The following is a 25,664-nucleotide window of genomic DNA, read 5'->3' as shown; positions in this document are numbered from 1 at the left end:
GGCATCTCAGATAAAAAAAAAGACATGCACGTGTTAGCCCAACCATCAAGGCACACTTTCTAACACATAAACATGAAAAAAAAATCAATAATATACGGCAATTCCTTACTACGTAGTAAATTTTTACAAATATTGAAAAAAAACAGAAATTGGCAACCGCAGTTAAATACCCAATATACCAATAACTACGTCGTATCTGACAAAAACAAAATCACGCATGGGTAGCCAGATCATCTAGACACACTTTCCAACACTAAAAAAGCAAAAGTTTTACGACACTATTTCGCAATATCTTACGGAAAAATGACTTGGCAAAAAAATTAAAAAAAATGAAAAAGGGGTACTCGCGGTAAAATGCCCGACATTCTAATATACGGCATCTCAGATAAAAAAAAAGACATGCACGTGTTAGCCCAACCATCAAGGCACACTTTCTAACACATAAACATGAAAAAAAAATGAATAATATACGGCAATTCCTTACTACGTAGTAATTTTTACAAATATTGAAAAAAAACAGAAATTGGTAACCGCAGTTAAATACCCAATATACCAATAACTACGTCGTATCTGACAAAAACAAAGTCATGCATGGGTAGCCAGATCATCTAGACACACTTTCCAACACTAAACAAGCAAAAGTTTTACGACACTATTTGGCAATATCTTACGGAAAAATGACTTGGCAAAAAAATGAAAAAAAATGAAAAAGGGGCACTCGCGGTAAAATGGTCCTCGTGGTAATGAACGACATTTTAACTAAAAAAAAAATCATGCACATGGTAGCCAAACAATCCACCAAGACTTTCCACAACTGATAACCTATACAAGTTGCACCATTCTACGACAATTTCATAATACGTAATAACTTTGATAATTATGCAAACTACCTTAGAAGGGTAAACTCGGTCGCGCTCGACCCCGACGCGTCTCAGAAATCGGGGAAGGAGTACAGCTACAGCAATGCACATCTGGACACTACTAGAGCGTGTAGGGGAGACACCTCCTGCAGGTCGATCACCCACAAATTCAGTCACGGGGGTGAGTCACGTGAGAAAAACCTGTTTTTTTTTTACGCTCGGGGTCGCGAACAACCCATCGTACCTATCCAGGGTTAATAGAATTAAAGAAAGGCAATGTCTGTACCAGAGAGTATAAACAAAGCTACTTTTAGTAAATAACAGCTCATACTAAAGATTGAAAAATCATGATGATTTTATTTCACCAATTGCTTCAAATACTATACAACTTCTAAAAAGAATGAAGAAAGAAACCAGCTTTATCTAAGAGAATGGAATTATTTCACAATCGGAAAAATATTCATATAAAGTTACCAACAAACTTTTTTTATTCAATGAAAATACAGTCTTATTTGGATTCCATTGCCATTAGGTGAAGACTAATCAAGCTTACTAAATTATCAACTTGGAAAACTGAGAAACCAACTTTCGTTATATGAAGAGAAATATCTTGCATTCTAATAGTTTGATTGAAGGTACATATAAATGAATCTGTGGAACCATTTAGGATTCTTTTTCATTGCTAAACTTTGCCTCATTAAAGCTACAAAAGTTTATATGGCAAACTAATGCAAGCTCTATGAGCGAGATACTGGTCTTTTAATTCAGACTTTCATTAAAGTTTATTATTATTCTAAAGCAAAATCTCTAACACTGACGAACTTTATATAATTTGTATTTTCCCTGGCTATACAAACCCCAGACATTTATATGGGGTTACTAATCATGTTTTCTATGACTGGCCTATCAAAATTTGGTTGATCGAGACATGTTTCATGTTGCGTAAATGCAGCGCATGCACAAGAATCGAGCATGAGGTTGCTCACAGCATCTCATCACAACACTCACCTGGTCGAAGACTTGCAGGGAGGTTGAGGTGGGACCTTTGGTAAATGACATATGTTTGTTTAGCTCAGAAAAATACAAAGTATATAAAATTTGTAGTTTATTCCTACACATATATAAACTTCCACGTCATTTATATGGGGAGTCTTCCTTAGGAGGGAGGAAGTTTCTATGAAGTGAAGAGGTAAACCCTTTCTCAATGGAAGATTTAATTACTATAAGTAATAGCAAGAGATCAACATGAATCATAGAGGATAGTGTAGCCGGCTCATAGAGGCAAGTCCAAACTTCCGATTCGAGATACAGTATGAAAACCTTCTGATTCGAGATACAGTATAAAAACCTCCCAATTCTTTCGATATAAAAAACTTCCGTGATACAGTTACTAACAATAATAGGAAGTGATCTAAGAGAACCACTAGGGATAGAGTAGCCGGCTCATATCTCGGCAAGGCTCCTCGTTCAGTTCCCAAAATTTAATCTTCACCAGGTGTGAAGTGGTATGAACATCAAGTGTTACATAATAAAAAGGAGGGCAATTTTTTGGTCTATCAATAAATACTGAAGAAATTAAGGCACACTTTCTTGGACTGGGGTGAAAACAAAAACCAGTGCAAGCTTCATGTCCAATGAAGATCATTATCCGCCTCAGTGATCTTTCTTAGCCAAGAATGTCAGAATAATGAGGCCTGAGGCTGTAACGGGCACAAGTTCTGTGAGAACAGTCAGTTAGGTCATAATAATGCTGTCACCACAACACCCATTAAGAGAATGTCCAATGACTTGAATGTGCCATCTTTAAGGTAAATGTCCAATGGTGGGTTTCCTTTCTATCCACCAGTTAGGAGAAAGCGAGGTTGTGGCAAACCCACATATGTGTTCCTGAATACATTTTCCCAGAGCAATAAAAATCTCACAAACAATATGATTTTGCAAACTATTTAATCAAGTAATTTTGTGGAATGCTAAGGTTGTAGCAAGCCAATCTAGATCATATGCTCGAGAGGGGGGATCCCTAAGCGATGCTTTCCCAGAGGATGCATAGGTTCTCCTGATATTCTTTATACTTCAAGAGAGGAAGTGTCACTGACTACCTTCTTCCAGAGCAGCCAGAGCTCTTAAACAAAAGCTGGGAGCAATACGTCCCAGCTATTTTATCTATTGAAAACTAGCACTACTCTACAGTACCAAATAAATAGTTGTTCATATGATCAAGAACCTCTTTGAGAGAGAATATCGTGAAAGAGATAACCCGAGATATTTTCTAACCTAAGTCTGGATTGTTCATTAAACCAGAGAGGGGACAAAGTGGCAGCTTTCTGATGTCATGTTAGGCCTTAACCAACAGGATGTTCATGTTCAGGAAGAAGAACTTTGCTTCTGATCTGTGGGCCTCCACAGGAGAACATCCTTAGTATCCCCGGACAGGGCCGTCGGAGCGTTCTGTTTGTCCCTGGACTTTTGAGAGGCCAGCTCGACAAAAGTTAAAGTAAAATTCCTAAGATCCGGTTCTCATTCTAAAAGGTGAATATGATCACCCCAGGGAAATATAGCCTTTTCTGCATTGGGTTTCTGGGCAAGTAGTCTTGTTTACTTAGCTGGAAAATAAAAAGTCAGAGTAAGGGGTAGTTAGATATCTCACTTAGGCCCTTCTGACTGGGATCGCAAGAATTATCTTGGGTAATAAAAAACCCTTCTTCCCTAACTCAATAGTAGAGGGGGGGGGATTACTCCTAAGAGACCGTTTCGTTTACCACAAGCCTTGGTAATAAGGGTTTAGAAAGTTCTTTCGAGCAGGGAACTCTAGTATCACCGATAAGAGCCTGCTTCAAGATCTTTACTAGATCTGAACCTCCATGAAAGCTATAGGGACTATTTTCAAAACTGTCAAGCAGTCCTTAGCCAAGACTGCAAGGTCTTGGAATGCTCTCCATACTAGAATCAGCCTAGTAAGGCTGGACGGCCCTCGTTTGTTGATTAACTCTTCCCAAGAAAAATGTTAATTAGGATTCTATGAAACGTCAAGCAAGCTCATTGCGACTGATCTAGGAGTGATCCTCTTTATTCGATCTGGAGGTCTCTTCGGACTCATCTTGAGAGGTTCCAGACCAGATGATCGTTTCTTATTTGTAACAAGTTGATAAGTCTATTTGACTCCCTTGTATCTCCTGGTCTTAAATTCTGGAGGAGAGAGAGGAGGGTGTTGCCCATTACCACAGTACTAGCTGAAAAGGGTTCTAACAAGCAATCACGAAAAGTTGCATGATTCAGGGCAGGAAAATCATTTAAAGCCAAGCTTCATTAGGAGGTACAGAGGCCATAGATCTCTTAGTCATACCTATACTCTATTTTTTATAGCGGTGCATATTTGCACTTGACCCACAGGGGTGCCCTTTTAGCTCGGAAAGGTTCCTGATACCTGATTGGTCGGAAGTATTTTTGTCCGAACACCTTCATTGTTCTCGAATGATTACCAAGTAACGTGAATCGAAACTTATTTATTAACCTATATTTCTCCATCATATATATGTTTTGTCAATAAACAATGTGAAAGAATAAATATATTATAAAGAATCGTCTTGGTAAGTCTAAATTTAATAACACAATCCGCCGAAGTCAACGACAGCAGCTTGTTTTCGGATGCACGCTTTGTAATTTTGTAATTTTTCACATAATTTAACACAAATTGGGATAGAATACACTCAGCATAAGTTAAACATGTTATTATAAACTTTCTTTGAATACCAGAACTTACCAAAAACATGGAATTAATAAAATCCGATATTTGTGAAAACTTATGGGGAGGTGAAAGAACAGCCTGTAGCGGCCTGGCGGGAAAACGATCCCTTCTGACTCGTAGACGCAGTTTGTTTTTTTCTTTCGTAATATAGTTCGGCCTATTCCTTTCAGTTTAAATAGTCTTACATTGTTTCTCTTCGTATTATTTTGCTTAGTATTTTCCCACATTCCTGTTCCTCACCGAATATCTATCTATTTTCCCCGATATCCCTTCTTTCATATAGGCCTATGAGATATCCGCACTACGATTCCTTATGTTTTGCACCTTACGTCAGTATGTAAATAATAATAACAACATAAATTTCATGCTGTGTAGCAAGTATAACCTATTCTGTAAACCTGATATTAAGCATAGTATTTTTTTATTCCCGCCTCTACACTATTTTAATGAGACTAGCACGCACTTCCCTTCAAGCCATCACTTTCGACAGAGGATAATAAATAAGGAATCGTAGTGCGGATATCCCATATATCCAAGAAGGGATATCGGGGAAAATAGATAGATATTAGGTGAGGAACAGGAATGTGGGAAAATACTAAGCAAAATAATACGAAGAGAAACAATGTAAGACTATTTAAACTGAAAGGAATAGGCCGAACTATATTACGAAAGAAAAAAACAAACTGCGTCTACGAGTCAGAAGGGATCGTTTTCCCGCCAGGCCGCTACAGGCTGTTCTTTCACCTCCCCATAAGTTTTCACAAATATCGGGTTTTATTAATTCCATGTTTTTGGTAAGTTCTGGTATTCAAAGAACGTTTATAATAACATGTTTAACTTATGCTGAGTGTATTCTATCCCAATTTGTGTTAAAATATGTGAAAAATTACAAAATTACAAAGCGTGCATCCGAAAACAAGCTACTGTCGTTGACTTCGGCGGATTGTGTTATTAAATTTAGACTTACCAAGACGATTCTTTATAATATATTTATTCTTTCACATTGTTTATTGACAAAACATATATATGATGGAGAAATATAGGTTAATAAATAAGTTTCGATTCACATTACTTGGTAATCATTCGAGAACAATGAAGGTGTTCGGACAAAAATACTTCCGACCAATCAGGTATCAGGAACCTTTCCGAGCTAAAAGGGCACCCATGTGGGTCAAGTGCAAATATGCACCGCTATAAAAAATAGACTATAGTTAGTACTCGTAGGTAGTCATGACCGCTTCTACTCTGTAGTCATGGCTCCTCAGGGATGGATATCTGGACTAGGCCTCTTCGTAAACCGGTTCAGGCTTCCTGACTAAGGTAGAGGGGATTTACTGCTCTTAAGGTCCTTATCTTTAAGTATCTTTTCTAGAGAAGCTTGTAGCCTTTCTAAACGGGGAAGAAAGTACCAAAGTCCTGTTTAGCCAAAGGACAGGATAAAACAAGAGGGCAACTTCAACTTCCCAGAGGGTATATTTTCATGGCGTCATGTCCAACACCCCGGGAACATGGAAAGCCAAGTTTCTTCTGACTGGGCAGGTGTTTCTGAGGAGTGGGCAACCTCAGTACAACTGCTATGCTGACTATGGGGCTCTTGTCTCAAGTCTCTCTAACTTCTCAATAGCCTTAGTCACATCCGGAAAGAAAAGAGAGTTGATAAGATCTGAGTTCCTGAGATCTGTAGTGTCTCTAGAGGGCAGCTATCTAAAGTTCTAAAGTACTTCATTAAGTACTTCTTTAGAAAACAATTTCCCCACAGGAAACATTCTGGTGGAAGAAAAACTCTATGGCTTTAGAGCCAAATCGAGAGTTCCTTGAACTGCTCCTCTACGGTCTCTTCCTTGAGGTTCCTTGAAACAGCAAGGCGAGTGTGTGCCCCAGACAAGTGGTCTATCCACAAGCAGTTCTAAATGGCTGACATGGCAGCTAGCTCCATGTTTGCCAGTTCAGGACCTGAAATCATGGCTGGTAAATTCAGTAGCCTTTCTGTTAGAACTGAAGGCACTAAGTTGGCCACATCTTAATCAAAAGGAAGAGGGCTCCTAAAAACACCTGAGTTAACGTAAATATGTCTACGGTGCTGCAGAGGCAATGGCATTAGTTTCAATGATCTTCTCGCTTTCAACAACTTTTCAGCAGTAGAAACTCTAAAGTTCAAAAACTCAAGTGTCTTTCGTCTGGTTGGAAAAGGCCCCGTCAAACCTAAGTCTGGGGCTCTGAGACGGCTGCACTATCTATTAGTGGTCTGCACTAAGGGAGACGCATCCAAACCTCTTAAGTTGCAGATTAGGCTCATGATCTTAATGAAAGGAGAGGCTTCCAAGCTCAATGCTGCGGCATCAAGGAGAGGGTACATTAGCAGAGCTTGTACTTGCACATACAAAGAGGTTTTCTACAGAATCAACAGTGATGATATTCCAGCGACAGACTTCTGTCTTTACAGAGCTTTTTACTCTTCCTCCAACATCCTTCCTTTCCTCCTGAGAAATAACAGGAAGGGCAGGTAGGGAAGGAAGGGGAGGTAGAGAAGGAATGAGAGGAGCCTCGTTCGCTCCCACCAAAAGAGCATTCATTTCTATATCTTGATAGGGAAAGAGGAGTTAAAAGTCTCTCGGAACTCGTTTTACGAGACGAAATAGTTATCAGTACTCTTCCCTTTTGAATGCATACAGTAAGGACTACATCTGCCGATCCATTCTTCTACCTCCGATGGAGGAGCAATTCTCGAGAAGGGAGGAAATATCCTGCGCTCCTTATGCGCTTCCTGTGCCACAAATGGATTTCTTAGAAATAGCGTTCCGAAGAATGCTTATCTTGATAATCATGATTGTCAGGCCGAGTGTAAGAATGGGGTCTATCTGGACAATTAATGGGTTTGTCTCTAGTATACGATAAAGGGTTATATTTGCATAGGATGAGGTTCTATTTCGTTGGTTCCTAGCCGACAGTTTATAAAACTCCAGTGGAATTCTGGATTCATGAGGAGAAGGTTTATTACATCCTCTAGCATCAGATGGACAAAGTTACGTTCTTAGCATCATTATGACGTGGAGGAATACTCTCGCACGTCAAGATGGCGGTGTGTTCAGTGATATCAATACACTTAGGACGTCATCATGTCTGGATACATCGACACGTTCAGATTTATGAATCTGAACATTCGGACTAACGGTATTCTTAGAAAAATTTCTTGGAGTGGCAGGAATACAATAGTTACACTCTACTTCCCAGCTTTAATAATGATAACCATTGATGAGACTTATCAAACTACTGTATTGATAACCATTGGTGAGACTTAAAAAAACTACTGTAATTGATAAGCATTGGTGAGACTTAATAAAACTACTGTAGCTGATAACCATTGGTGAGACTTAACAAAACTACTGTAGCTGATAACCATTGATGAGACTTAACAAAACTACTGTAGCTGATAACAATTGGTGAGACTTGACAAAACTACTGTAGTTGATAACCATTCGTGAGACTTGACAAAACTACTCTAGTTGATAACCATTGGTGAGACTTAACAAAACTACTGTAGTTGATAAGCATTGGTGAGACTTACAAAACTACTGTAGCTGATAACGATTGGTGAGACTTGACAAAACTACTGTAGTTGATACTTACTTACTTTACTTTGATGGCTGCTTTTCCGGTCCCATACAGCAGGAGAACCTCGCTCTCTACAGGACCTCCACTGTTGTTTTACCTTGTTCGTTCAGAGTATTTATCGTTTCAGATCACGTATTGTTCACTTACTGTTAAATCGTTACTGTCAAAGGACTTATGAAATAAGAAAGTCTCCAGTTTCCTCTTGAAAGCCTTAATGTCTACAATCATTCGAATGTTTCGTGGGAACTTGTTATATAGTCTCAGGGCTGCATATTTAAAGGGTCTGGAGCCTAAAGTAGACATACTGTAAATCTAGGTTCAAACAGTTTGAAGCCATCTGTAACTATTCTCGTGTCGATATGATTTGTTGGCTGCACAATATGTAGCAGTTCTCTTGGTATTTTGGATGCAAGGTTCTGATAACTTGGTGGGTTATTGTACATATTTTAAATTCAATTCTCGCTTTAATCGGCAGTTAGTGTACATCGATTAGTATAGGGGTGATCCTTTCTCTAGGTGGGACACCTTTTATCAGTCTTGCTCCTCTATTTCTTATGTTTTGTAATTTCTTAAGTTGCAATTTTGGTGAATTGTAATAGATAGAGTTGCAGTAGTCAATCCTGGTAATAACAGTTTATCACAAGTTTCTTTACAGAATTTTTGTCCAGGTACTTTTTTATAAACACAATATTTCTTAGATGATAACCAGCAGTTTTTATTACATTATTTATTTGGGCATTTAGAGACAGGTTACAGTCAAGAAATACGCCTAAATCTCGAACTTTACTAGATATCAGCACAGAGTCATTATTCATGTTCATTTGAATATCACCTAAGTTTCTCATGCTGTTTCACTTGCCCATCACCACGAATTCAGTTTTGTTCTCATTTAATTTAATTGTTTAAATGTCATCCATTCTCTAACTATCAAGGATTCGGTTTAGAGTTTCAGTAGTGTCATGTATATCATTTATGGAGGAGTAAAATCGTGTGTCATCTGCAAAGTTTAAACTTCACGTCATGCCTTTGTAGCCTTTTCAATAGACCAATAGTAGATGCAGAATAAGATTGGGTTAAGTACACTCCCGTGGGGTACCCCTCTGTTTAAAGGTTCATATAATGAATTAGTGTTTCCAATTTGTACACAGTAATTTCTACCAACTAAGTAGTCTTTTAGGTATTCGAAGGCTTGATCTTCAACGCCGATGGACTGTAGATCATTTAGTAGCAGTTCATGCACCACTGTATCAAAAGCAGCACTGAGATCAAGCAGTATTTAGATACCACATTTATTTTCATCCATTACTTCTAGCATATTATTTACAACAGAGCAGATGGCTGTCTCCGTACAGTATAGATTTCTGTAGTTGATAAGCATTGGTGAGACTTAACAAAATTACTGTAGCTGATAACCATTGGTGAGACTTGACAAAACTACTTTAGTTGATAAGCATTGGTGAGACTTAACAAAACTACTGTAGCTGATAACCATTTGTGAGATTTGACAAAACTTCTGTAGTTGATAACCATTGGTGAGACTTGACAAAACTTCTGTAGTTAATAACCATTGGTGAGACTTAACACAACTACTGTAATTGATAACCATTGGTGAGACTTAACACAACTACTGTAATTGATAACCATTGGTGAGATTAGTCACTATGAAACAAATAGAGCCCTTTGGATGATGACACTCAAATTCACATTTTGTTGTTTTACAGTCCTGATTCAAATAAGATTTATACGTATTTATTTCAGTTTAAATACAGTATCACACAACCACACATAGCAATATTGCATTACCCCATTTGCATGCAAAATTAGACACAAAGTATACGACTAATTTTCTAGTCAAATAACAGAACAAACAACTACGACAAAAATGAGAAATGTTTAACAGGTAATCTAGACATTTGAACAAAATTGTTTGTTTAAAAATACTGGTATTGTTCTAGATATGCATTTCAATGAGTAAGGAATCCTAGCAGTAAAAAGTATTGTTTATATCAAAGGATAATTACAGCCAATGAAGAGTAAAAGGGCTATGACTACAGGTAATTTAATTTCTTTCTATAAATTCTGTTCTTATATCAATAGGCTTAGCATCAGGAATTTGCATTGCATTAATGTACAGGATATGACTAAACTACCTTCATGAAACATTTTCTCTCATTCACAACACTTTCCTTGTACTCTTAACTCATTTATAATGTTAATTGGGAGGAAAATTTAACTAACAATCATTTGAAGATCTTGTCTATTGGAGTGACTAGGATGGTCTTGAATAATTGATAGAGCTTTAAAAAAAATTAAACTTGGCTCATTTAGCCAAGTGGAACTGGAAAAATTTAACTGTTCACCAAGTTGCAACTAAGACTTGGGATTCATCTAAGGTTGTAGTGATCAAGATTATCCTTATGTCTATACAACAGTATTTCAATAACCTTTCAGACTAGAATTGGCTGGACAAAAATATGCTTTACCATTAAGAAAAAGCATTAACAGATTAGTCACAAGCTATAATCATCTTTAGATTATTCTAAGTTTTTATACCTATTTCAGTAAATATTCACTAACTGGAAGGCTACAAAATGGCTCCTAGTCACCAAATACAGTGGTCACATACCATATTATTCCCTCACAAAGAGATAAAACGCACAGGACCAGACTTGTAGCAGAGTTTCCTCTAGACTGAGTCAGATTCCCAAGTACTTTGGTTCGAGAATTATAGGGTGTTGCCTAATGAGGCCATCCAATCAGTCTTCTAAGGCCAGCCTCTTGGAGTATTCAGGCACTTGCCTTTTAAAGCAACAACAACTATGTCTGAAAGAGAACTTTGTCTTAAGTGTCATTACAACAGCAATATTGCTTCAAGAAATCTATATGGTTTTAATACTGTTTCAAAAATGAAACCAAAATCTTGAAAACAATCACCAACCTACACAAAAAAGGGAGTATGAAGGAAACAAATCTTTATATATAAGATGGTAGTTAAATTTAAAAGGTTTGAAATGATTCATCAACTAATTACACAAGCTTGTGTCATTGAATTAAAAAAATGGATGGTTTTGAACTATAAATGACTTCAAGCAGTAAGTATAATGTTTCAGGTGATTTAGGTCAGCAGGAAAGCAGCAGCAGGAATCCTCCAAATTCTTTATTCTTCGTCCATGGCGTAGCTGTTAGATGAAAATGATACATCCTAAAAGAAAGGGGCTGGACAAATATCTAGCTGTAAGTAATTAGGCTTTTGCCCGGTAACAATTTAGAACGAGTCTCCAACGGATATGTTGACTGTGATCTGGACACACTGTCGCTCGTCTTCTACCACCATACCTTTACGGTAAAGAAAAATAAGGCAGTAATCGTTCTAAACGACAAATATTCATAGCTGCCACTCCGGTCTCTAAGTGAGCTAATCAACCTTGTATAAACATTTTGGACAGTTATATGACAAATTCGAAGATAATTTGTATTTTTCCTAACCATACAAACCATAGCTATTTACATTGGGTTTACCTTTTAGCGTAGCTGAAATGACGAGCCAATATTTTTTAACGAGGGTTAATTACCCCCGCGCTAGTTAGCGGGGGGTAGGGGAAGGGTAGCTTGCTACCCCCCCCCCCCCCCCCCCCACACACCGGTGATTTGCTTCACTTCACTTAGAGGTAGGACTTGACTTGGGGGCCAGGGATGGCGGGCACATATGTGTAAATAGCTAAGGTTTGTATGGTTAGGAAAAATACAAATTATCTTCGAATGTCATTTGTTCCATAACCGAAATACAAACCACGCTATTTACATTGGGTGACTTACCCCTTAGGAAGGGTGGAAAGTCCCCAGCCTTACTGACTTCGGCTTTGCCCGGGGGCTCAATCCCTCAGTGAGCAGCACTTGAGAAAAGGAGCCCCTGCACCTCACAAGTTCCTTGCATCACTAGGAACGAGTGGCCTACATAAGTAGTGTGTGGAGGAAAGTGTGACTCGTCCTATGAAGTTGACCTTGAGACCTTTAGATAGGAATCTAGGATAGGACGTTCCCAATACCACCTCGTCAAGGTATGGGGGACGCAACAGTATTAAGCTTAATACTAGGAGCACAAAGAAGCATGGGTTACCTGCAGAGGTCGAGGTCAGCTATGCGAGGACTAGGATGCTGCTTCCCCAAGAGAGGGGAGAATGAAGAAAGAAGTAAGGGTCAGACATACTCTTTCATTCACGCAGACTAAAACCGGGTAACAACGCCCTCAACCTACTGCTACTTGTCCATAAAGGAGCCTGAGGTTAGACCAGCTGTTGTGCACCCACCACAGGGCGGATAGAAAACGTATCGAGGCTCCTGTGGGTCACGTCTTGCAGGTAGTGGGCTGTGAAGGTCGTCTGACGCTTCCAGACCCCAGCTTGAAGTACCTGCGTCACAGAGAAGTTTCTCTTGAAGGCCAGGGACGTAGCAACACCCCTGACATCGTGTGCCCTAGGGCGACGTGACGGAAGAGGGTCTGGATTCAAGGCATGGTGGATAACCCTTCGAATCCAAGCTGAGATGGTGTTCCTGGTGACCCTCCTCTTAGTCCTGCCTGTGCTCACAAACAAAGCTCGCACTTGAGGACGGACCGCAGCCGTTCTCTTCAAGTAGTGCCTCAGACACCTCACTGGACATAGTAGCAGCTGGTCTGGGTCGCTTGTTACAGAGCGGAGACTCGCGATCCTGAAAGAGTCGAACCGAGGATCCGGCACTCCAGGATTCTGAGTCTTGGCTACAAACTCAGGGACGAACCTGAACGTTACCTTCCCCCATCCCCTTGAATGGGCGATGTCGTACGAGAGACCATGAAGTTCACTAACCCGCTTGGCCGAAGCCAAAGCGAGTAGGAAAGCCGTCTTCCAAGACAGGTGGCGATCGGAGGCCTGGCGTAATGGTTCGAAGGGAGGTCTCTTAAGAGCCCTGAGGACCCGAACCACGTTCCAAGGAGGTGGTCTCACTTCCGACTGGGGGCAGGTAAGCTCATAGCTACGTATGAGTAGAGAGAGTTCTAGCGAGGAAGAAATATCCACGCCTTTCAGCCTGAAGGCCAAGCTTAAGGCTGAGCAATAGCCTTTCACTGCCGAGACAGAAAGGCGCATTTCCTCCCGCAGATAAACGAGGAAGTCCGCTATTGCTGGAATAGTGGCATCGAGTGGAGAGATACCCCTCCCACGACACCAACCACAAAAGACTCTCCACTTCGCCTGGTAGACTCCCTCAGAGGACCTTCGCAGGTGCCGAGACATTCTCTCCGCAACCTGTTGCGAAAAGCCTCTCTCCGTGAGGAGACGCTGGATAGTCTCCAGGCGTGAAGCCGAAGCGAGGCCACGGCCTTGTGAGGGACGTCGGAGTGGGGTTGTCTAAGAAGCTCGTGTCATGGAGGAAGTTCCCTCGGGAGCTCCGTCAGGAGCTGCAGAAGGTCCGGGAACCATTCCGCGTGATGCCATAGCTGGAGCTACCAGAATCATCGAACAGTTGACCGATAGTCTGGTCCTGTTGAGCACCCTTCTCATCAGACAGAACGGTGGGAAGGCGTACACGTCCATGTTGTCCCACCGTTGCTGGAAAGCATCTTGCCAGAGTGCCTTGGGGTCCGGGACTGGGGAGCAGTACAGAGGCAGCTTGAAGTTCAACGCTGTCGCGAACAGGTCCACATTCGGGGAACCCCACAAAGTCAGGACTTTGTTGGCTATCTGAGGATCCAAAGACCACTCGGTACTCACTATCTGCGAGGCCCAGCTCAGACTGTCGGCGAGCACATTCCTCTTACTGGGAATGAAGCGAGCTGATAGTGTTATCAAGTGGACTTCGGTCCACCTCAGAATCTCTACTGCAAGATGGGATAGCTGCTGCGAAAAAGTGCCTCCCTGCTTGTTGATATAAGCCACTACCGTGGTGTTGTCGCTCATCACCACCACGGAGTGACCCGCCAGGGTCCGTTGGAACTGCTGAAGAGCCAGAAAGACGGCCTTCAATTCTAGCAGGTTGATGTGCAGGCACTTTTCTGATTCTGACCAAAAGCCTGAGGCCCTCTGGTTCAGAACGTGCGCCCCCCACCCTTCTTTTGACGCGTTCGAAAACAGAGTCAATTCCGGGGGGAGGACGAGAAGACTCACTCCCTTCCGCAGGTTCTCGTCGACCAGCCACCACCGCAAGTCCGTCCGTTCCAAAGATCCCATCAGGATCAGAATGTCCGGAGAATCGGATCCTTGATTCCACCGGGACTTGAGCCGCCACTGTAGGGATCTCATCCTGAGGCGGCTGTTTGGAACCAGACGAGCCAGGGAGGACAGGTGACCTAAGAGACGCAACCACGACTGGGAGGGGAGCTCTTCTCGCCGGAGGAAGGGTTCCGCCACCCTCCTCAGCCTTGCTATCCGGTCGTCTGATGGAAAGGCTTTGTGGAGATTGGTGTCTATCAGCATGCCTAGATAAACCAGTCGTTGGGACGGCTACAGAGAGGACTTCTCGAGGTTTACCACGATCCCCAGATCCTGGCAAAGACCTAGAAGCCTGTCTCGGTGCCGAAGAAGGGTCGACTCCGAGTCTGCTAGGATCAGCCAATCGTCCAGATAACGAAGGAGACGAATGCCGTTCCTGTGTGCCCAAGATGAAATCAGGGTGAACACTTTGGTGAACACCTGAGGAGCTGTGGAGAGACCGAAACACAGCACCTTGAACTGGTAGATCTTGTCGTCTAGGCAGAATCTTAGGTACTTCCTGGAAGACGGATGGATTCTGATCTGGAAGTACGCGTCCTTTAGATCCAGTGTGCTCATGAAGTCTTGTGGTCTCACCGCAAGTCTGACCGTGTCCGCTGTCTCCATGCTGAACCGGGTTTGCTTGACAAACCCGTTCAGAGCCAAGAGGTCGATGACAGCCCCATTGCCGACCCCGTGGCATAGGAGCTCAACGACACTGGATTCGCTGTCAGGGGAGGTCGAGATGTTGTGAACGGGACGCGATAGCCTTGGCCGATCACTGAGACCGTCCAAGCTTCGGCCCCGTGTTGCTGCCACCTGAGGACGCAACACTGAAGGCATCCCCCCACAGGTGGACACGCAGGGGGACTGCCACCCCTAGGGTTTGCGGCCGAGGCCGCTACCCCTAGGAGTCTTGCCTCCCCTGGAGGACTTGCCGCCCCTCTTGACCTTGGCTGGAAAGGGCTGGGGCTTAGACACCACTTTCTTAACTGCCGGTGCCTGCTTCGGAGCCTTACGAGGCTGCTGCTGCTGTTGCGGCGGAGCTGGAAGCTTATAGGGCCAAGCTGTAAGGGCCCTATGGAGGAGTGAGTCCGTGCTAGATTTCCTCCACCTCTCAGCCGTTCGCTCCATGTCCTGTGGCTCGAACAGATTCTCCCAGAGAAGGGAAGCATGTCTGAGCCTACACACATCCACGGCGGGGACCTTCGGATGGAATCTCTCGGTCACCGCATCGCGCTGCTTCAACACCGAGTTGGCCCACAGGGTGGTGACCTGGTGCGCCAAGAACTCGATGGAGCGGGTGCCTGAGAGTAAGAAGGTCTCCAGGGCCTTCCTATTGGTCTCCTTAGACAAGTCCTCGGAGCGCAATAGGATGCCCAGAGTTCCTAGCCAAAAATCCAACCACGAAGTGGCCTGCATGGCACACTTCGCGACCTTCTCATGGCTCAGGATCTCCGACGCCGAGAACGACACCTGCCGGGCAAAGAGCTTCTCAAGGGGAACTCCCTTCGCCAGCTCCTCCACGGAGTGATGGAGAGGAAGAGCGAGACTGGACTCACCCAAGATCTCAAAATACCTCCTCTGCTGGAGACGAGGAGGAGGGATGAGTTTGTTCCCGGCAGAGGAACGACTGGAGGAGGCAAGAATCGCGAGCTGGGCGTTGGCCCTGGCTCTGGCACTCTTCAGACCCCGAGACCAGGGCAGAGCCGCACTGGACTTAAGGGCTTTCCGAACGTCGAACACTTCGTCCAAGATATTGTCCTTGCCTTCTCCGGGGGCAATCACGGGGTCCATGAGCCCGTTGAGTTGCCTCATCAGGCTCAGGACCTGCCAGAAGGCATGTTCAGATTCCTGCTGATCTCCTCCTTGCGGGCTGGCAGCTAAGTCTCCTGTCCCCGGAATCTCTTCCTGGGGTGAAGCGTGGACGTTCCCCCGGGGAGCCGCGGGTTCCTGGTGAATCCTCGTAGATGATTTCGGGATGGTCTTGGAGTCCTTGGATTCCCTCTTGGGAGGGATACAGGATCCCAACAAAAAGGTTCGAAGAGCCCCTTCCGCACGAGACGATTCTCCTCCATGAAGAGAAGGCTCCCCCCTTGGTGCTGAGGGGAAGACTATCGCTTCACTGGACTCACCCGAGGACGGAAAAGCCTCGTCCACGGGAGAAGGAGAAAACGCTCGAGCAGGGGAAGGGGCCTTCCCGACAGCCCTCTTAGGAACCAACTTCGCCCTGGGGGAAGTCACCACGAAGTCCACTCCTCTCTTTCTCTTCAGCGTAGGTGAGGCAGCCGTTGGTTTGTTGCCCTGATCGGCGAGTGCTGGTTTCATTACCCTCACTAACGCCCGCATCAGAGGACCAAACCAAGTCTGTTGTTCCACGGACACAGAGTCCGAAATCCTCTCTGGAGGGAAAGGGATCGGGCGATCCTTCGGAGTGGACACCACTGGACCTGCCTGAAAAGAAAGGGGGGAAGAAAGACGCACTGACTTCTCTGAAGTGTCTTCCCTGTCCTGCACAACAGTCCTGCGTTTAGATGGAGGCGATCCAGAGCGCTGTCTGGGAACACGCATTCCTGCTGCTATCACTGGCTGTGAAATTCGATGCGAACGGTGGTCGCGCGAAGGTGAGCGGTCGCGCAGGCGCGCAGATGATTGGTCGCGCGGGCACGCAGGCGAGTGGGCGCGAGGGCGTACAGGCGAACGAGCGTGTGGGCGAGCCGGCGAACGAATGCGTTGGCGCGATGGCGAGGGAACGCGTTGCCGCGTGGGCGAGTGAGAACGCTCCGAAGATCGCTGGCGACGTTGGTCAGGAGACCTGTAGCGCGAGGGAGAGCGACTGCGAGCAGGCGATTGGTGGTGCGCTGGCGAACGCTGGTGCGCAGGCGAGCGATGGCGCGTTGGCGCATGGTGACGCGTTGGCGAGCGATAGCGCGTAGGTCACGCAGGCGAAAGATCGCGCGAGGGCGAGCTAGCAGAGGGCGAACCATGTCCTTCCAGAATCTCTGGGCGACGGCGCGTTGGAGACCGCATGCGCGCAGGCAGTAAGCCACGCGGGCGATCCGGAGATCGCCGATGTTCAGGTGATCGCTGACGCGTAGGAGAACGCTGATGAGCAGGCGATACTAGGATCGTCTGTGAACGCTGGCGAGCAGGTGATCGCTGGCGAGCAGGTGATCGCTGGCGAGCAAGAGGGCGACGCGTGAAATCCTGTGAAGGAACATTCGGCGCGGCGCGTTCACGAACAGGAACAGGAAGAGCGTAGGCGCGTGGGTGAACATGTGCTTTAGAAACACGCGCTGGAGAACGCGGGCGATGTTGTGCAGGAACACACGCTGGAGAACGCGGGCGATGTTGTGCAGGAACAAGCTGAGGATCGCGAGAGCGCTCAGGAGACTGATGGCGCGTAGGGTGCCCAACAGGGACTGCAGGATATTCAGAGACCACAGGGGAGCGCTGGCGAGCATGAGGGCGATGATCCTCAGAAGAGCGCTGACGAACAGGAGAGCGCTGACGAGCAGGAGAGCGCTGGCGAGCATGAGGGCGATGATCCTCAGAAGAGCGCTGACGAACAGGAGAGCGCTGACGAGCAGGAGAGCGCCTGTGCGCTAACACTGCAGAAGGGCGAGCAGGGGAACGCTGGCGTGCTGAGCGCTCTTCAGGAACAACAGGTTGAAGGATGTCCTCAGGAGAGCGCTGGCGAGAAGGAGGGCGAACATCAGGAGAGCGCCGGCGAACAGGAGAGCGCTGACGAGCAGGAGAGCATTGACGAGCAGGAGAGCGCTGACGAGCAGGAGAGCGCTGACGAGCAGGAGAGCGCTGACGAGCAGGAGAGCGCCTGTGCGCTAACACTGCACGTGTAAGGGAAGAATCCCTTTGCCCCGAAGGGACCGTTGCCCGTCGGGTGACGAGGTCCCCAGAAGGTGAAGTTCTAGCAGGAGTAGGAGACCGATCCCCAGAGAAGTCTAAAGAAGCTGGAGCTGTAGGCTGAATACGACGAGGAGAGTCCCCTTCGGAAGAGGAAGATCCAAAAAGCGCCTCTTAACACCCTTATAAGGGGATGGGAGGCCCTTGCGACGCAGAGGACGGTGAGCCTTACGGCGAAGGCGGCCACGAGGAAGATTATCAGGACCATCAGTCCTCCGAAGGGGAGTCTCAGTCAAGGCACTACCCTTAGAGGGAAGCTGGACAGCAGACGAGCCCGTAGGACTCCCTTCCCCCTTCAAAGGATGTACGGAAGGGGGAGGAGAGCCGTCAGCACCAACATCCTCAACTGCACCTGCAGAGGATTGCCCCGCCCCGCCTCTGCCACCACGACGTCGACGATAGACAAAGGGTCTACCTCTGCTATCACCGGCGACTGCTTAACGGCGGCCCCCAACTGGACAAAGTCAATCAGGGCAAGCCCTTAAGCCCCAGGGAAGCCCAAATCTGTAAAAGATCATCATTAGACAGTGAATTATCAATAACCTCCCCCGGAGGAGGAGGGGGAACCGCCCCGCTATGGGAGGCGACGCCCTCTCCCCCCACCCAAGGTCGGGAAACAGAACTAGGGCCTGCGCTACCACTCGGCCGACTCTCCTTAGGAGCCGAACGAGGGGGAGCTTCGGAGGAGGTTTGGGCGACGAAAGAAGTCTCCCGAGAACCTTCCTCCTTCAAGGCAACCCCAGAAGGAGAACGGTCTCTCTTGGACTTCTTCTTACGCGGGCGGCCAAACCTCTCCCACTGGGAGGCAGACCACTCCCTGCACTCACTACACATATTTTCCTGATCACACCGTCGGCCTCGACACTGCGGGCAAAGGGTGTGAGGATCCATATCCGTGGCCGACATAAAGGTACCACAAGGGTGGCCGGCAATTCCAGGGCACGTACGCATAGCAATAATAAAGGTGGTCAACTTCTAACACACACACACGCTGTAGAGAAAAGGCAGAAAAAAGATTAAAGGCTGTCAACGAGAACGATGGACAGACACATCTGTGCGGGGGTAATTAACCCTCGTTAAAAACTATTGGCTTGTCATTTCAACTACCCTAAAAGGTAAACCCAATGTAAATAGCGTGGTTTGTATTTCAGTTACGGAACAAATAAAATTTAAATTTGCTATGAAATACTAGTGAAATGTTGAATTGAGACAGGAGGCCAAGTATTTAGAACAAAAAGGCCATTCCGTATTATAAGGAAAAATTAAATAAAAATGAAAACTGTACAAAAATACTAGAAATCAATTAATATAAAATAATTATGAAGTAATTAGAATTTTTATATATCTTATCTCATCAATACCATTAGCTTGGAGAAAAATTTTACGAACAAGCCTTTGAAAACTTATCTATTGAAGTGACTAGGATGATCTTGAATAATTGACCAAACTTTTAAAAAAGATCTTTATTTCATTTTCACTTACTCCAGTCACTTATACAAGGTAAACTTAGCAAAGAGTTAGCTAGGTGGAATTTTAAAATTTCCAATATTCATAGAGTTACAACTAAGACTTTGAATTCATCTGAGGTTGCAGTGATCAAGATTTTCCTTATGACTATCCTATTTCGAAAACCTTTGACTTTAGATTTGGCTGTAAACATAAAATCTACCATTAAGAAGAAGCATCTTCAGATTAGTCACAGGCTATACTGTAAAGGGATTTTGACGAAGGAAAAATCTATTTCTGGGGAGAGACCTGTGACGCCCGGTGAAAAAGTCCTTCTTTCTACTTTTTCTGATATAAATCTTCCAAATATACCAGAGAAAATTAAAAGCATGGAATGCAGAGGTTACAACCCTCGCGCGAGCACTTCGTGAGTGTCGTGTATACATCAGGGGCGTGTGAAAACCACTATTCACAGGCTGTCTTCCATTTAGATAACTCCACCATCAAAGGGAAGGGCTGTAACAAAGACCCCAGAAACCACACTTGGGCCACGCCACGTCACCCACACGAACGCCTTCTAGGTCATCCTTCTGCAAGATCATATGGCTTGGCAAGGAAAGGGTGGGTCCGTACAAAATTAACCGGGAAGGGTTTCACCGGGCGTCACAGGTCTCTCCCCAGAAATAGATTTTTCCTTCGTCAAAATCCCTTTTCTGGGTCGACCTGTGACGGCCGGTGAAAATGTACCAGAGAATGCCTTCCAAGCCCAATAAAGTAATAACATAATGAGGAGAATACAATCACCATGTACGACAATAATATGATATAATAATGTAAGTAACCGTCCAATTACCAAATGTCATAGGGAACGTAAGGCTAAATAATTATGGCGACAAGGAACCAACTGAGTGTCGAATCGCAAAAGGCATCAAACCTTACATGTCTAAGCATATCTAAACATTAAAGGAACGGTAACTACAATAACAGTTAAACCATAGGAATTAAACATGGCAAATATCATAGGGCTAACGAACTACCCAGGAGAGTGGCGACGTGGTGCGAGTGGCGGGTAGGAGGGAGAAGAGAAGAGATGGAAGAAAGGAAGAAGAGGAGATTAATGGGGAGGGATAAGGTTCCCCGCTGCCATCGTCGGGTATTTAAGGGCCTGTAAGATCTTTAGATAGTGGCGTTTGACAACCATAGGGGATTTCCAACCCGTATATTTTTTAAAATCATCAAAGTCCCTGTTCTGGAAGTCATTGTTGGAGGTATCTACTGTCCGTATATCATGAGCCTGGGGAAATGAATCCGGATTAGTATGTTTAATGAAGTAGAGGATTTGTTGCCTGATACCGTGAATGGAAATAGTACCTCCTTGTTCCCTGATAACCAAGGGGCCAGACGGGCGGGTGGTAGTTCTAGCTAAAAAGGCCTTGAGAGTAGCGACTGTACACGGAGAAAAGATCCTGGGGAAGAAGAATAATCTTCCGAGGGGAGCACCTATTTTGCGGATCCTCATTTTTTTTTTTTTTTTTTTTTTTTTTTTAAGCTAGGAAAGCTTTGTCTGGAAAAGGGAATACTACGGCTGAAGGGAGGAAATCTATGTTTTCCGGGTTTCGTGAGATAGCTGCTAGTCCTGATGTTCCATCACCTGAGGCCATAGCCGTTAGAAATAAAGTCTTCCTAAGAGGAGTGATATAAGAGCAGGATTCATTGTCCGTGTCCGTCGCAAGTTTGAGAACACCGTTCAGATATCAAATGTCCTTTTGTGGCCGAACCGAAGGTCGAAGCCTAGCACATGTTTTTGGAATTTATGAGAAATAGGAATCAGCTAGGTTAATGTTGAACCCAACAAGGAAGAGCTTCTTCAAAGCTGACTTGATGGTGGTTAAAGTGCTAACTGTTAGGCCTTTGTCAAATAGGAACCTCAAGAAAGAGATGGCTATATTCGGAGACATACGAGTATGGTCTGAACTCTTAGGGAATCTGCTAGTTGTTAACGGCCGAATCTTATTGGCGAATTGTCGAGTCCCTTTTGTCCGATTCGATGAAGAGATCGTTTTCCGGTTCAATGTTCGCGTCTCTACGAGCTGCAAACTTCCTGCAGTCCACAAAGTTAGAGTTTTGGCTATCCTTGAGTAATCTGACACAGTGAGTTTGGATTACTTGGGTCAGTTTGAGGAACGGGATCCGGATGGGACGGAGTTTCAACTCGAGGAGGAGTTGAGTTGAATATAAGATTTAGGCATTAAGCTAAGCACTGGGGCATCAAAGGCCATTCAGCGCTATATAACGAAAATCATTCCATCATATCTGTACACTCACACCATTTAGTATCATTTTAACCTTTAATACAAATCGTAACACTTTCATACAATAAAATCTAGATGTGAAATAAATAGGGATTAAAAGGGTAAAATAAATAAATAAATTAATAAAATCAATTATAGCTTGTAATATAACCCAATACTTTGTATAAATTTTCTCAAGTTCAGGGTATTACAGTTTTCCCCCAGTATATCTCTTAAAGGTTTGTCCTGGAGTAAATGTGTCCTCCTCTGAAGATTAAAAACAGGACAATCGACTAAAATATGTTTAACATCCATTGTCACTTGACAGGTATTACAAAGAGGGGCCTGTCTCCCTTCCCCACTCTTCATTAAATAATTGTGCGTTGCATGTGTATGGCCAATACGCAGCCTAGTTAAAATAATGGTATCCCTTCTACTTGTAGAATTACAAGATGACCATTTATCCACCAATGGGTGGATTTGTTTCAATTTTGTATTGGAGGTCAGTTCAGACCATCGAGCTTGCCACTTATTTTTACAGTAAAGATGAATCTCACTTTTAAGATCTTTGTAAGGAATACTCAAGGGGGATGGATTACTTAGCCCTGAAGCTTCCTTTGCTCCCTTATCTACTTGTTCATTCCCATCCACCCCAACATGGGCAGGGACCCAACAGAAGTGAACACTGATACTCTTCCTAGACTGCAGAAGTACTAACCAGTCCTGCACCTCTTGTACTAGATGATGGCCTGGCATAATTTGTTTTAATGAGAGTAAAACACTATTGGAATCCGTAAAAATTGTATAAAAACTATTTTGGTTGCCATTTTTAGAAATATGTTGGACTGCGAGAATTATTGCGTACAGCTCAGCAGTAAAGATTGAACAAGAGGATGGGAGTTTCCTTCTGATAACAATATCCCCCACCACAGCTGCACTTCCAACTCCTGCAGCCGATTTGGAGCCATCTGTAAAAACATGTCTCCCATGATGTTGAGCAGCATGATTTAAAAACTCACTTTTCATTACCCTACTAGGTAAGGTATTTTTCCCTCCTGCCGTAAAACATACTTTAACAGGTGGATTACACCAAGGAGGAGACTTGGGATATCTTATCTCTGCTATCTGTGCTGTTAACAAGCCTACTTCTCTAGCATCATTTTTCAGCTGTACTTCCAAAGGCTTAGGCACTCTAGATCTGTTAGGAGCCCGATCTAAAGGCGCCCTAACATATTTACAGTTGGGATTGTTTCTCACAGCAAGGGACCTAGCTAAAAACCTCAAACTCAACTCCTCTCTGCAAATGGAAAGGGGAGGTACGCCAGAATCAGCATAGATACTGTCAATGGGAGATGTTCTGTAAGCACCTGTGCAGATGCGAAGCCCAGCATTGTGAACAATATCAAGTTTTCCAAGTAAAGTCTTTGTAGCTGACCCATATATTTGGCATGCATAGTCTAACTTGCTCAGACACAAAGATGTATAGATTCTAAGCAAAGTTGTTCTATCAGCACCCCAATCAAAATGCGATATCACTTTCAGAATGTTCAGCGACTTCTTAACCCTGATAGATAGGTCATTTATATGGGGACCAAATGTCATTTTCTTGTCGAAAATGACTCCAAGAAACTTGACACTATCCTCATATGGCAAAATACAATCATTTAAGAAAAGGGTGGGGATCTCTTCCCTTTTACGAGTACGAGTAAAGCGAATGGCTTTGGTCTTCTGAGGAGAAAACATGAATCCACGAGAATTTGCCCATGCGGAAGCAGCATTTATTGCAATTTGAAGATTTTGGCATGCTTGTAGTGCAGATGATCCACTACAATAAATTGCAAAGTCATCGACAAATAGTGATCCTTGTATGCCAGGAGGTATGTGACTAATGAGACTATTAATAGCAACAGCAAACAAGGTCACACTCAATACACTGCCTTGGGGGACACCTTCTTCCTGCAGGTAGGATGAAGATAGTTCTGACCCTACTCTCACTTTAATAGAGCGGTTTGATAAAAATTCTTCAATAAAAGAGAACATATGTCCTCCTATACCCCACGAGGCCAATTGCTTTAAAATACCACCCCTCCAGGTGGTGTCATATGCCTTTTCGAGGTCAAAAAAGACACCCACCACCTGGTTTTGGTTAGAAAAAGCATTTGAAATTTCCCTTGATAACATCAGCAAAGGGTCTAAAGTACTTCGGTTCTTCCTAAAACCAAACTGTCTGTTAGATAAAAGATTTTTTGATTCTAGATACCACACAAGTCTGTTGTTGATCATTCTCTCAAATAGTTTGCATATGCAACTGGTCAAGGATATGGGCCTATAACTAGATGGCAGTTCTGGGTCTTTACCAGACTTGTGGCCTGGAATTACAATTGAAGTATGCCAGGAATCAGGAGATGTATGGGAATCCCATAGACCATTAAAGGTTTCTAATAAAAATTCCTTGGTATCCACTGGAAGATGTGATATCATTTCATACCGGATGCCATCCTCACCTGGGGCAGTTAAAGAAGAGCTGGAGATAGCATTTTGCATCTCCTCCATACTAAAAGGCAGGTTAAAAGCTTCAGTATTTGAAGCAGCAGGAGGAACAACAGATGTTGATGCTCTAATTTGTTGAAATGCTGGGGAATAGTTGTCAGCACTCGATACATGAGCAAAGTGCTTAGCAAGAACCTCTGCTACATCTTTGGGGTCAGATATATATCTATTATTTTCCCTTAATATTGGTAGAGGCTTAGGGACGAATTTACCTTGAAGTTTTCTAATCTTGTCCCATATTTCCTTTGAAGGAGTTTTGGTATTAATATTAGATATATATTTCTTCCAAGATGCTCTCTTTGCTTTTTTAAAAATTCTTTTTTGTTTGGCACAGGCTCTGAGATATGCTATTCTATCTGCTAAATAGTTTGTCCACAAGTATCTTCTGAAGCAAGTTCGGGTCACTTTTCTTGCGATGCCACATTCTTTACTCCACCAAGGAACAACAGAGCGATGAGGTAAACCGCATGTTTTAGGTATAAACTTGCTAGCATTATCATCAATAATATTTTCAAGATGTTGATAGGCATGCACTGGAGATGTAAATTCATCATATTCTTTATCAGTGTGTGAACAGTTTTCATAAGCTGCCCAGTCTGCCTCATCTATCTTCCATTTTGGTGGACGATTTGGTGGACACTGAGAAGGAAGATTATGGACATAATTTAACATTATTGGCCAATGGTCACTGCCATGTAGGTGTTCATTTACTGACCAAAGGTAGTCCAATCGAATGGATGAGGAACAGATTGACAAATCAATGGCTGATGTAGAGTTGTGGAATACATCATACCTAGTTGGAGAACCATCATTCATTAGTATTACATCATTGTTGTCGATTAATTCTTCAACAAGATTACCCCATCTATCGCACATATTTCCACCCCATAAAGTATGCTTTGCATTAAAATCACCCATTAAAATAAAAGGGGCAGGAAGCTGATTGATCAAGTCTTGGAGGTCAGAAAGTCTAAGCCTTCTTGGATTACCAGCATGATCTAAGAGGAAAAGT

At 43.9% G+C, this 25,664-nt stretch overlaps 1 long non-coding RNA gene across 4 annotated transcripts in view; it reads right to left on the bottom strand.

Annotated features, from left to right (window-relative positions):
- LOC137622943 (uncharacterized) overlaps window positions 1-25,664 on the bottom strand; it is a 101,997-nt gene that overhangs the window by 25,866 nt on the left and 50,467 nt on the right. For all 4 annotated transcript variants that reach the window (XR_011040529.1, XR_011040530.1, XR_011040527.1 and 1 more), the window contains exon 3: window positions 10,844-11,040. This is a non-coding gene — a long non-coding RNA (uncharacterized lncRNA). The remainder of the gene's footprint in view (window positions 1-10,843; window positions 11,041-25,664) is intronic.

This window comes from Palaemon carinicauda, chromosome 30 (assembly GCF_036898095.1).
Source record: "Palaemon carinicauda isolate YSFRI2023 chromosome 30, ASM3689809v2, whole genome shotgun sequence".
Taxonomy (NCBI): domain Eukaryota; kingdom Metazoa; phylum Arthropoda; class Malacostraca; order Decapoda; family Palaemonidae; genus Palaemon; species Palaemon carinicauda.
Note: the sequence above shows the minus strand (reverse complement) of the source record. Positions and strands in the feature narration are given on the sequence as shown.